At 45.5% G+C, this 13,488-nt stretch overlaps 1 protein-coding gene across 1 annotated transcript in view; it reads left to right on the top strand.

Annotated features, from left to right (window-relative positions):
• DIAPH1 (diaphanous related formin 1) overlaps positions 1 to 13,488 on the top strand; it is a 978,623-nt gene that overhangs the window by 627,689 nt on the left and 337,446 nt on the right. The gene's annotated exons all lie outside the window — the stretch shown is intronic.

Raw genomic sequence — 13,488 nt, 5'->3', positions numbered from 1 at the left:
TTGTTGAAATGATGGTTTCTTCGTACAAGGCATAACTGTCAGAAATCAGTCTTCTCAGGTAATTTCAGTTGGGTACCACTGGACAGAATTTCACTGCTTGGATTCTTATGAAATTGTTTACGAATACTCTGATGGAAAATTATTTGAAGATGTATGCCTGGCTTTTGTCGGACAATTCTAATTACAGCCATTCATATAGTTAGGGTATTAATGTTCCAATTGTTGGTAGCAATATCTGGTCTGCATTTAAATTATGGCAATCAAAACACTTGTGTTTGCCAACAAGCTCCTCCAAGCAAAGCACTATCATTGTGATGACATTGCTCTTCATACAGCTATTTCGAAGCTGAGGCGATTCAAAACTGTTACACCATTGTTGCTGATGGCCCTTGCTTGCCACGCTAATAATGCATGATAAATGACATTGTGCCTTTCAGCTCATATTCCTCCTGGTGAAAATGAAATAATTATTTTTATCAAAATCATCCCAGTGCTGCTGATAGATGCAGCTGGCCAACATGGTTCCACAAGACTATGACCTTTTAAGTCAAAATACGTATTCAAAGCTGTTTGACTTTTATTGACCCTTTATCTTCTGCTTTTGTCTTCCCTTTATCTTGCTTGCAACCCGTGAATTGTTGATTCTGTCCATTGCAGTCCCGAAGGGTGAGTACTATTTACTAAATTCCTAAGTGCATGAATATTCTGTTTGGAGGTCAGAAACATAAAGATACAGGAAGGTTCATGTATGTTGTGGGTGCTATGTTGGTTACCTGGGTGGTGCATATCCACCTGAAATTGCTTAGTGTCTGTGCTAGTATTGCACAAAGCATTGAAATGTATTAATAAACCCATTTCTCACAAAATATATTTTTTGTGTGTGTGCCTGTAAAAATGTGGCAGATATTTAAACTTAAATATAGTGTGACCTGATTTTTATTTGGGAATTACATTAGGTGGTGTAAGGTAGTTTTCAGTATATAGTACAGTGTGACTTAAGGAAGTTATAATTGATTGATAGCCTGATACTTTGTAAATTAAGTTTTACTAATCTAGGGAGAATTTTCATTTGCAATTAATTTGGAAGAAATTAAAAATATTTTGATCACAGGTTTGTAATTAGTATCCTGCTAGAATGTTTCTTGTTCTGTTAACTTACAGTAAAAAAAAGAACCCTAAACTGAAATCCTGGTGTCACCGGCTCCCTCTGATGTCGCAACCCCCATTCTTGTCCCCGACTCAGACACTGAGTCGGAGGGGCATCGTCCCACTCTGGGACCAATGGGAGCCTTGCCTTCCAGGCCAGAGCCTGAGCTCTATGGATAATGGGCTGGACTCTGGGAGGACTGGGAGGGGTTGCTGGACCCTGAAGAATACCAGCCCCTAGTCACCAACATGGACTAGTGTGAGGACTCGGCGGACTCCAGTGGACTGAACACCTCTCCAGATACTGGCATGGTCTCTCCTCCTACCGTGGCTATGAAGCAGGAAGCTTCTTTTGCTGTAGTGGTGAGAAGGGCAGTCGAGGTCCTGGATCTTAGCCTACCCTCAGTGGCAGTCAAGACTTATGTCTTGACAGAGGTGCTTCAGCCAGGACTAACCCCCTCAGAACTGCATCTCCCATTTAATGTAGCCCTCACAGACGTCCTACTTGAAACTTTGTCCTAACCCTACACAGTGGCTCCTATGAAGAGGACGATTGCCCGCCACTACCGCCTTGCCCCAGAGGACATCAATTTCTTCACGCAACACCTTATCCCGGAGAGCTTGGTAGACCAAGCCCCACCTTTTGTTGTAAATCCTGGCACAATCCCTATCACTTCACTGGATAGGGAATCCAAGAGGATGGATACCTTGGTAAGGAAATGTTTTTCTTCCTCCAGCCTGGCACTGAGGTCCATGCACACAATGTGCATTTTAGACCGTTACTCCCATGCACTGTGGAGGTTGGTTGCACAGCATGACCCCTCACCAACCCAGGTTCGCCTTGCGCTCCTTTTATGGCCACAGAAGGAGCTTCCAGTTTCTTCTTTACTCGCCCAGCCACCATGGCATTCCAGCTTCACAGCCTCTGCATTGCTCAGGATGCAGTACCTACCGACCCTGTAGGCCGGGTAGCCAGATGTTGGGCCAGTCGGACAACCTGCTCTCCCTGCCAGCGGTAGCCTCCAAACCCCTTTACTTTGCCCTCTTATCGTTAAGGGCACCCAGTGAGAGGCGGGATCACCATCAACTATTGCACTGGAGGTCAGTAACATCAGACCAATATGTTCTTTAAATCGTCCAAATAGACTACACCCTCCCCTACATGGCCCCCCCTCCACAAATGCCACCCTTCTTGTGACAGGGTGACAGAACCGTCTCTCCTTGCTCCACCAGAAAGTGACAGCTCTCTTGTCCAAGGGTGCCATAACGAGGTTGCCAACACCAAAAAGTAGGTTGTGGCTATTATACCGGCTACTTTCTGGTGCCAAAGAAGGGCAAAATCTGCTATGCATTAGCCAAGATGCAACCCCCAGAGGGCTTGCATGCTCATTCCACAAAGTCTAGGCTGTGACCACTGTGTTAGCACGTGGAATTTCGGTCTTGGTCAGTGTTCTCCGTGCTCCTGGTGTGGAAAGTCACAAAAAGAAACTGACAGCAAGCTGGGGGTGCCTAAAAAGGGACACCAGAGGTCAGTCAAAAAAATGATTGGGGGTAGCCCTCTCCGAATCTGTGCTGACTTGTGTGGAAAGAAATGAACAGGTGTCCACCTGCAGGGCTAGCGCCCATATAGCCACAGTGCAAGTCACTTCTGATACAGACGACGCCATGCAGATCCAAACAAAACCACCTACTGACACACCGATCAAGAAAAATTTCAGAATCCATCCTGATGCCTGGGGATAATTCAAAGGTAAGGAATCTGCGGCTAGATATTCTCTACTAGATAAGACATTACCGAAGGTAAGCGACTTGTTCTTAGTCTTCTGTTTTTGTGCAAGTAAGTGGGTTTAGGGAAGCAAAGGGGGAAGGGCCATGTTTTTTAGTTGCAGTGTTATATGGCTAACCACAAAGGGCGTCCTCATTTGATGAAAAATGAATTTCCTTGCTATGTGGGCTGTCATCAAGAACATCCTTAGCCTAGTCCGTTGGTGGTAAAGAGAATTTGCATTGTTACTGAATTATTCAGTTGTTGGGCTCAAGTCATGTACCATATGTACCAGAATGTTTCTGGCTTGAGGAATAGTTCTGCAACCATGTGTCTGAAATTGTACAGTACCGTTCATTTTGTCTTATAGGTTGACATTCCTTCTGAGATTATTTTTTTTAATATCTAAATGTTTCATTGATGATTGGTATGAGGTGCAGGTTGGTTACTGAAATGCCACTTTTAAGGAGAAGTACTGTATGGCCATCATTGTGAATCCTACCCCAAAATTTGAATAGGCTGCTGTAGCTTTTTTATTGCACTAATGTTGTGTGGTCCCATGTCGATGACTCAACCATCACTTTTCTCCTGGATCTTTGTTCTAGTCCTCACATTTAGGGGCTCTGTTTGCTAGTAACCCCAGTGACCTCTCTCCTGAATTTGTAAAGGTGGTGTAGCTTTGGCCCGGTTTAAGCACTGGTTCCTGCAGAATTGTACTGCAGGCCACAATTGTGTGTAGGAGAAGATGTGCCAGCATCTTTCCCATACAGAAGGCACTACAATTGTGTTTTTAATATATTTTACACATCTCTCCCTTAGTGGGAAAATAACATGATGGTTAAAGCGATTACATAAAATACAAACATTGAATGTAACAGAGTTATAAGTAAAAAATAAAAATACAAATAAAAAAACTAAGAGATGGAAAGAGCTAATTGTCTTATGGCTTGGTCAGTGACTCAGCCGGTTTGTAGTTCGCAGTAAGGGCAAAGTTGAAGACCAAGGCAGTCACACAGGCAGAGAGGTCATTTAAGGAAAGTACTTCAACTTTGCACACTGACGTAAATTTGGAAGCTAAAAGTATAGAGAAATCCAATAGACAATTTTAAAAACGTCCTAGTATTCTGCATTTTAACATTTCTCCTAGTTAAAGAAGTATCCCACATTTTTGAGTGGGTCTGTTGCATGGGATAGAACAGGCCTTAAGGCATACCATTTCAATGTCAAGACTTTTGATGTTAATTACAATGATTCTTTGGATCCAGGGTAGTTGAAATATTTTGACCAGCATTGGCAGAAAATCAGGGTTACCCATTAACCCCCTACATTTTTGAAAATCAGACACCCAAGGGAGTCCGGGTGCTGTAGCTTACTTGGATCACAAAAAGTTTTTGTACACAGAATGTTCTTTAAATGCCAAAGCATGAGTGAGAAAAACCCTAATTTCTTCAAATTTATCACACAATTTGTTAACTTGGAGCCAACAGCAAAAGTTCTACTTTCCTTTATTTCCACACTTCTCTTGATGAAAATAGTAGCCCACATTTGTGAGTGGGCGTTTTATACTGGACATAAAGTAGGCAAAAGCTGGACTATATCAATGTTTACAGTTTGTTCCATTCCTGTCACCCACACTAGTGAGGTGCTCAGTTCTTGGGAGATAGGATGGAATGCCCCTGCCTAGATTTTTCCCCTGGCTTAAAGTGCCAGAGATTTATACATTTTTACAGTATTGACGCATCTTTTGACATGTGCAGTGCCTTCTGGGTAAGAAAGTATACTGGGACCCATGCAAGCTTCACCAGGTTCGATTAAATTGGGTCTCAACTTTTCAGAACTGCCCAGTGTTGGTAGGGTTTTGTGGGTGCCAACCAACCCTGAGCCCAAATGGTGGCTTCTGCTATGGAACGAGAATGGACATTTGATGTGTTTAGGCACAGTGTTGACATTTGTGGGGCATATTCAATTACACAACTTGATCGGATGTCCTGATATCGCTCCACTTTGCATTCTCCGTAGTCTCTAAATTTCAGAAATTCACAGGTTTGGTAGGCTTCCGCTTGCAGCAGCTGCTGATCCAGAGCCCAAATACTGCAGCCATCCCATATGGGAAGTGAGAGGAAACAGGATTGTTTTTTATTTCTTTGGGTGTTGTTTTGCTATAAGGGCCAACAGAGAGAGGGTTAGCCCCCCTCCCCCCATTCTCCCCATTCACTCCCGGGGAAAGGAGTGAAGGAAGAAAGACTTTATGGGCCTTGGGCATGGAGGCAGGCCAGCGCACGACTGTGTCAGCCCTCCCCATGCATACCATGTTTTTCTACTTGTCTTACATAGGGAAGAAATGTCCAATCTGTCCCTGCCTGAGGGGCAAAGACTGTTTTGGGCCAGTGGTACAGGCATGGCTCAGTGGCAGGCCTGGTCACCCCCAATACATATTAAAAATAGTAATTGCTAGTGGTCTAGTGAAGTTTATACCCACATGAAGGCAGGCTGGGCTAAACTTCAATCTGCTACTTTGGGGGCATAAAGACTGTTTTAAAACCAAGTGAATGGGTGGTCCAGTGAGAGGCCACTTTCCAACCCTTTGGGTGGACAGATTGGGCATAAACTCTCCAATGTCTGGGCCACTCCTGAGGCCCTGGGGTGGACCTTGAGTCCAATACTGGCTGTTCTCCAAAACTCACAAACAAGCACACACACTCACACACACACTCACACATGTATTACCTAGTGGCAGTTGCCACTAGGTAGTTATAGCTAGGACCTAGTTTCCATAGATGGAGCGTTCTTTGTTTTTTGTATAATTTATGCGCCGCTTGACAAAGCTTCATGACATTTTCAAAACGTATACTTTGGTCGGTTCAGCTGCTGTCTTAAATGTTTCAGGGTGATCCGTGAAGCGGGGGCTAAGAAAAAGGGGGGTCTCAAAACATGTTTTCCCCATTCATTTTTCCGTACGGTCTTTAGATAGGCCTACAGCTCAAACTGCTGAACGGAATTATACCAGATTTGTCAGGAAGCTAGACCTTAGTCCACATATTGTGCTTTTTGTGATTTGGTGTAAATCTGTTCAGTAGTTTATGAAATATTAGAGTTTAAAAAAAATATATATCTAGGGCCTCGGATTTGGGGATTTGGATCCACAGATTTAAGGGAAAAGCAAGGCCCTGATAGGCTGGCCGCAACCTGACATAAGTTGCGGCTGCCATTTTGCTTGTCGCATCGGTTCGGGGTTGGGAAAAGTAGAGTACAGGTATTCTGACCCCATAGTACACATAGAGTGGTCCCTTAGCGACCCGTCGTGGGCAAAAAATTGTCCATATATATTTTTTTTGCCCAAGCCTCAGATCCACAAGTGGCTCCATGGATTCCGGATTCGCAGATACACTGGTGGATCCGCAAATCCAGAGAATAATCGGGGGGAAAAAAACCCACCCATTGCTTCCAAACTCATGCGCAGCTTGGGTGCATGCAATAGGGTTGGCCGCAGGCCGTGTGCGGTACTGTTTACATTTACTTCTGTGAGTGATTAAAATATATATAGAAAATCACTGAAAAAAACAAAGGTTACAGGAACATTATAGTTAGGATCTGAATTTCCTCACACAAAACCATAGAAAATCAATAGTTATGGTTAACTCAAGTAACTATAACTTGTGTGTTCACCATGCACAGCTATTTACTCCACATTTTCCGTCATTAATGACACTTTCTATGGCATCATTGATATTAACACTGCAACATTTGCATTAACATTATTGATAAGAAAACTGTGCTTTTCGGGGGCGCAAGTTATAGATACCTTAGGGTGCGAGTTATAGTTACTTGAGTTTACCATAACTAAAACAACGTGTGAGTGCCCGACTTTGACCCAGAGAGACAGAGATATTGGTGAGGTTGTCCATACCTGTCGGAGCACCTGCCATGTCACAGGTGCAGTGGCGGTTTATCGGTGAATGAAATGGATTTATGAAGTGCCGCTTTGTCACATGAGCTGTAGAATGGGAAGATTCTTCGAATTACTTCTACAGGCCAGAGCCAAGGTTCGGAAGAATCGGGTCCGAGGACGCAGGACCACAGACTATTAAACGTGGTGAGTGCGACTGTTCCGGTGCTGAAAATTATTTGGGCATGTTTATTGAAAAACAAAGCGGTAACTGCGATTTGGGAGGCGATGACTAATCGTTATACAGACAATTGACCACATTTGTTTTTTTCTGGTTATTGCTTTCAGATGTATTTTCGGATATTCTTGGCTATTTTGTTGATAAGTTCAGTGAGTTGGAACGCAGTGAAGCTGCGCTGATATTTCTGGGTCTGCATCAGCTCAATCTGAAAGATCACGAGGAGAGTCAACATACAGAAGTGAGAATAAGGATGATTTCAAAGGAACTATTTTGGACATTAGAAAAACAAATCATTTGAAAAGGAAATTCACAAGTGATGGGAAGCGGCATCCTTGCAGAAATACCTAGAATTGGATAGGATACCGCATGGATTTAGAACTTACACGGTTCCATCTCATGAAAATCCAGACCCTGAAATATTAAGGGAATGGGTCGAACACTCCACCTTGTCAGACAAGGGGATGCTTCAAACGTTAGTAAAATATGTCATCAGTGACAGAGAGAAACTTGGTGGAAATCAAAAGACTGGAAGAGTAACTGTCACAGTATTCGGGTAAATCCAAGGCAGAGACTCTTATACAACAGATGAGAACACAATTAGTGGCCAGTGATTCTAAAATTAAACTACAGAAGCAAACAAATTTGCACGGGATCAACAAGACTATGGATCGGGCAGAAGTTTGATGTTTGCACGAAGATGCGACATACCTAGAAAACAATTACAGCAATCTAAGAACTCACAAGTGATTGCGATCAGGGACACCTCAATATCAGAGTTGGATACTGATCTATCCGAAGGTGAAACCTCGAGACAAGCACAATGGGGCACTCTTCAGATTCCAAATTTTCCACTGGAATATCAATTAATCAGAAAGACTCTCAGAAACGACTCACAGGTTCGCCCACCGAAGGCAGGCAAAGCAGAACGAGAAGTGGGAGAAAAGGACGCAAAAAAATCTCTTCCACCACGAGCAGCACGGAATCAACTAGGCAGTTTTCACAGATGAACGAAACGGGTCTAACAGTGATCAGTCTAACTGAGAGGAGTCTTAAAGCTGAGGAGACTGACGTGTTACCCTTAGGGCTTACTTTTTGCCCTACATCTAGACTTGATTATACACAGACTCGTATTGACCTTTATCAGTTTATTCGCAAATTAATATTCAAGAAAATGTATAGCTTGAACCCCAAGCGGGAGAGAAAGCGTTTGGTACATGAAAGGGAATTTTCAGACCATCTTAGAGGCCATGATTTACCAACCTTGTGAGTGTTGCAGGAATTGAGTGACATCGCCCCCCAGCAGATAAGCGGGGACCCTGAAGGGGATCTTTCTGTCCTAGAAAGAGCTGGCATAAGGCAAAGTGGAGGGCAGAATAGCTTAAAAATGAAATCCACAGACCCCTCATGATGCCATTGATTGTTTTCATGAGGCCATGATAATGCAGTGGAAACGTTTTTGGTGAAATCAACCTAAAAATCATCAGTACAATATGCCTAGGAAACAATGGAAGGATGTACTTGATTTGGAGAAGGAGACTTATTTGATTATTAAACCTGCAGACAAAAGGGGGGGGGGGGGCAATATTGTCCTGCAAACTACGGATCAATATGCTAGAAAGGCAATGAAGCAATTAAATTATACTACCTGCTATTCACTGAGTTGCAATGAAAAGTACCTATGTAGTGTGAAGGGTTTCTATGATCTTTTGGACAAATTGAGAATTTGCAGATTACTTGACTATGAAGAATATCAGTTTCTTATGGTGGATCATCTAAAGATTCCTACTTTTTAACTACCTGCCCAAAGTGCATAATAACTGCCATTGCAGTCTGCGTGAACTGGGTGCACGCACCCGGTTTCACTTCAGGTAAATGCACCAGGTCACTGTAAGTCACCCCTATGGTAGGCCATCTCAGGCCAGAGGGCAGGGTGCAGGTACCTGTGTGTGAGGGCACCACAGCACTATCAGAGGTGCACCCACGAAGTCCATCCCCATTTTACTAGATTTCTTGAGTGCGGGGAGTCCATTTTATATGTGTACTGGACATAGGTCACTACCTATGTCCAGCTACATAATGGTAACTCTGAACCTGGGCAATTTTGGTATCAAACATGTCAGAATCATACCCCAATACTGTTGCAAGTATTAGAAGTATGATTTCATGCACTCTGGGGGATCCTGAGAGGACCCCCAGCATTGCTACCACCAGTCTTACAGGGTTTTCTGGGCAGCCCAGGTGCTGCCACCCCTCAGACAGGTTTTTGCCCTCCTGCTGCTTGATCTGATCAAGCCCAGGAAGGCAGAGCAAGGGATTTCCTTTGGGAGAGGAAGGTAATGCCCTCTCCCTTTGGAAATAGGTGTCACTGGCTTGAGAGAGCTAGCCTCCCCAACCCGCTGTGCCTTTGTGTATGAATAGCACTGGTAAACTTTTGGAATGGTTGACATTGAGAAAGGCTAGGTAGCCAAAATGCGTCTATCGTTTGCTACAAGTGTGGTCTAATAAATACATTTCGCTAAGCAACATTGTCTTGTGGGTTCCTCCTGTGAGTGCCCGACTTTGACCCAGAGAAACACGTGTGTGTGTGTGTGTGTGTGTGTGTGTGTGTGTGTGTGTGTGTATATATATATATATATATATATATATATATACACACATATAGATATATACATATAGATATATGTTTGAGGCATGTGTGGTTGTAGATACATATGCTTAGCATCCTAATCTCTTATTCTAGTGTTGGGCTCGGAAGTGTGCAAGTTATTATTCTTTGAAGACTTTCTTTCGAGTCACAAGGTAGAGTGACTCCTCCTGTTTCTGGTAATGCAGATAGTTATCAGCTCCATTATTTGTTTTCCTCTGCCGTCTAGTTCGAAAGTGTGCTCCTCTGCTCCGGTTCTACACAATCATCATTTTTTCTTTCCAAACTCCACTGTTGGTATTGTTTCTGATCGCGATTCTGTTCAGTCTCCCTCATGTCCATTGGCATTGACTTTGTCTGGTGGACTCTACTATGGATCCGGTGGGCCTTTGCCCTTCAGGGCGGACTTTATCTTCCACATTCTCTCCAAACCATGTCCACCCAGTGATAGAACAAACGCCCTTCACATTCTCCTCTCGATACCATGCCAAGTACCAGGGCGCCGATCTCCATCAGGTGTGTAAATTGTGCCTCACTCCAAACCATCAGGAAACCACCTGCAAGGCCTACAAATCCTTTCGGTACAAGAAAACACTCTGGGATTGATGAGCTTGACAACTCGAGATGTCCCTTTGCAGCGCACATGACATACTGGACCTTTTTGGAGCCAAAGACCCTCAGGAGGAGGCCTGCGCCAAGGTGTTGGCAGCAGATGAAGGCTTCTTTTTGCCTGGGTACAGCTCAGGCTCTGAGTTCGAAATGCAGGACAACACACCAAGACAATGTCTACATTGCCCCCTCCATTCCAGCCCTAACACCAGCGACCCATTCCAAAAACTCTGGACCAACCAGAATGGTCACTTAGGCCACCACTACCCTTGGGCTATGTCTGACCGAGCAGCTGTGTTGGATATGCCCAGCCACGGCTTGGCACCCAAAAAAAACAGCAGAAGACACATGGTCTCGATCTGACTCCTCATCATCGGAATTGAGCAAAATGTCAAATTCCAGAGTGTTGGTGCCAAAACACCACTCCACCTTGGCGTCAAAATCGTACATTGACTCAAGACCCTTGGCATCGAAAGCCTCAGAGTCAAAAGGCTCGGTATCAAAGATTGTGTCGGGGCCAAAATCATACGCTTTCCCAAAGCTCATGGTGAAATCCAAAACAGTGAAGACAGTGGCTCCAATAAATGCAGGAGGAAATAGACCTATGCTGTAGGAAGTTGGCTCTGTATATACTATTTCAAAGTAAGAAATAGTGTGCACAGAGTCCCCTTAGAGGTAAGAGAGTGGCAAAAAGAGATAATTCTAATGCTCTATTTTGTTGTAGTGTGGTCGAGCAGTAGGCTTATCAGAGGGGAGTGTTAAGCATTTGTTGTACACACACAGGCAATAAATGAGGAACACACACTCAGACAAATTCCAGGCCAAAAGGTTTGTATATAGAAAAATATATTTTCTTAGTTTATTTTAAGAACCACAGGTTCAAGATTTACAAACGATACTTTAAATGAAAGGTATTTCACCCTGGTATTCTAGGAACTTTGAATAATCACGATAGCATGTACAGTTTTGCCAAACATGGCAATAAGCTATTTCAAAAGTGGACACTGTGTAAAAATCAACAGTTCCTGGGGGAGGTAAGTAAATGTTAAGTTCACAGTTAAGTAAAACACTTACAGGGTTCAAAGTTGGGTCCAAGGTAGCCCACAGTTGGGAGTTCAAGGCAACCCCAAAGTTACCACACCAGCAGCTCAGGCCCGGTCAGGTGCAGAGGTCAAAGTGGTGCCCAAAACACATAGGCTTCAATGAAAATAGGGGTGCCCCGGTTCCAGTCTGCCAGCAGGTAAGTACCCGTGTCTTCGGAGGGCAGACCAGGGGGGTTTTGAAGGGCACTGGGGGGGGGGGGGAGGGGGGGTTCCAAGCAGGCACAGAAAGTACACCCTCAGCGGCACAGGGGCGGCCGGGTGCATAGTGCAAACAGGCGTCGATAGGAATCAATGGGGAGACCCGGGGGTCTCTTTAACGATGCAGGCAGGCACAGGGGGCTCCTCGGGGTAGCCATCACCTGGGCTAGGCAGAGGGTCGCCCGGACTGGAGTTCGGTTCCTTCAGGTCCTGGGGGCTGCGGTGCAGTGCTGTTTCCAGGCGTCTGGTTTCTTGAAGCAGGCAGTCGCGTCAGGGGGAGCCTCTGGATTTCCTCTGCAGGCATCCCTGTGGGGCTCAGGGGGGTCAACTCTGGCTACTCACGGGCTCGTAGTCGCCGGGGAGTCCTCCCTGTAGTGTTAGTTTTCCGCAGGTTGAGCCGGGGGTGTCGGGTGCAGAGTGGAAAGTCTCACGCTTCCAGCGGGAAACGTGTGGTCTTTAAAAGTTGCTTCTTTGTTGCAGAAAGTTGCAGTTTCTTGAACAGGGCCGCTGTTCTCGGGAGCTTCTTGGTCCTTTAGATGCAGGGTAGTCCTCTGAGGCTTCAGAGGTCGCTGGACCCTGTTGGATGTGTCGCTGTTGCAGTTTTCTTCGAAGTAGGGATACAGGCCGGTGGGGCTGGGGCCAAATCAGTTGTCGTCTCCGCCTTCACTGCAGGGCTTCAGGTCAGCAGTCCTTCTTCTTCTTTAGGTTGCAGGAATCTATCTTCCTCGGTTCTGGGAGCCCCTAAATACTCAATTTAGGGGTGTGTTTAGGTCTGGGAGGGCAGTAGCCAATGGCTACTGGCCCTGAGGGTGGCTACACCCTCTTTGTGCCTCCTCCCTGTGGGGAGGGGGTCACATATCTAATCCTATTGGGGGAATCCTCCTTCTACAAGATGGATGATTTCTAAATGTAAGAGTCACCTCTGCTCAGGACACCTTAGGGGCTGGCCTGACTGGGGAGTGACTCCTCCTTGTTTTCCTCATTATCTCCTCCAGCCTTGCTGCCAAAAGTGGGGGCAGTAGCCGGAGGGGCGGGCATCTCCACTAGCTGGGATGCCCTGTGGCGCTGTAACAAAGGGGGTGAGCCTTTGAGGCTCACTGCCAGGTGTTAGAGTTCCTGCAGGGGGAGGTGAGAAGCACCTCCACCCAGTACAGGCTTTGTTCCTGGCCACAGAGTGACAAAGGCACTCTCCCCATGTGGCCAGCAGCATGTCAGGTGTGTGGCAGGCTGGCAAAAACTAGTCAGCCCACACTGGAAGTCTGGTATGTTTTCAGGGGGCATCTCTAAGATGCCCTCTGGGTGTATTTCAGAATAAAGTGCACACTGGCATCAGTGTGCATTTATTGTGCTGATAAGTTTGATACCATTATGGTGCAGTGGAGTTCATGTATGACAGACTCCCAGACCATATACTCTTTATGGCTACCCTGTACTTACAATGTCTAAGGTTTTGCTTAGACACTGTAGGGGCATAGTGCACATGCACCTATGCCCTCACCTGTGGTATAGTGCACCCTGCCTTAGGGCTGTAAGGCCTGCTAGAGGGGTGACTTATCTATACCATAGGCAGTGTGAGGTTGGCATGGCACTCTGAGAGGAATGCCATGTCGACTTAGTAATTTGCTCCTCACCAGCACACACAAGCTGGCAAGCAGTGTGTATGTGCTGAGTGAGGGGTTCCCAGGGTGGCATAAGACATGCTGCAGCCCTTAAAGACGTTCCCTGGCATCAGGGCCCTTGGTACCAGGGGTACCAGTTACAAGGGACTTACCTGGGTGCCAGGGCTGTGCCAGTTGTGGAGACAAAGGTACAGTTTAGGGAAAGAACACTGGTGCTGGGGCCTGGTTAGCAGGGTCCCGGCACACTTTCAAATCATAACTTGGCATCAGCAAAGGC

This window comes from Pleurodeles waltl, chromosome 7 (genome assembly GCF_031143425.1).
Source record: "Pleurodeles waltl isolate 20211129_DDA chromosome 7, aPleWal1.hap1.20221129, whole genome shotgun sequence".
Lineage (NCBI taxonomy): Eukaryota > Metazoa > Chordata > Amphibia > Caudata > Salamandridae > Pleurodeles > Pleurodeles waltl.
This window is presented reverse-complemented; position numbering and strand designations above follow the sequence as displayed.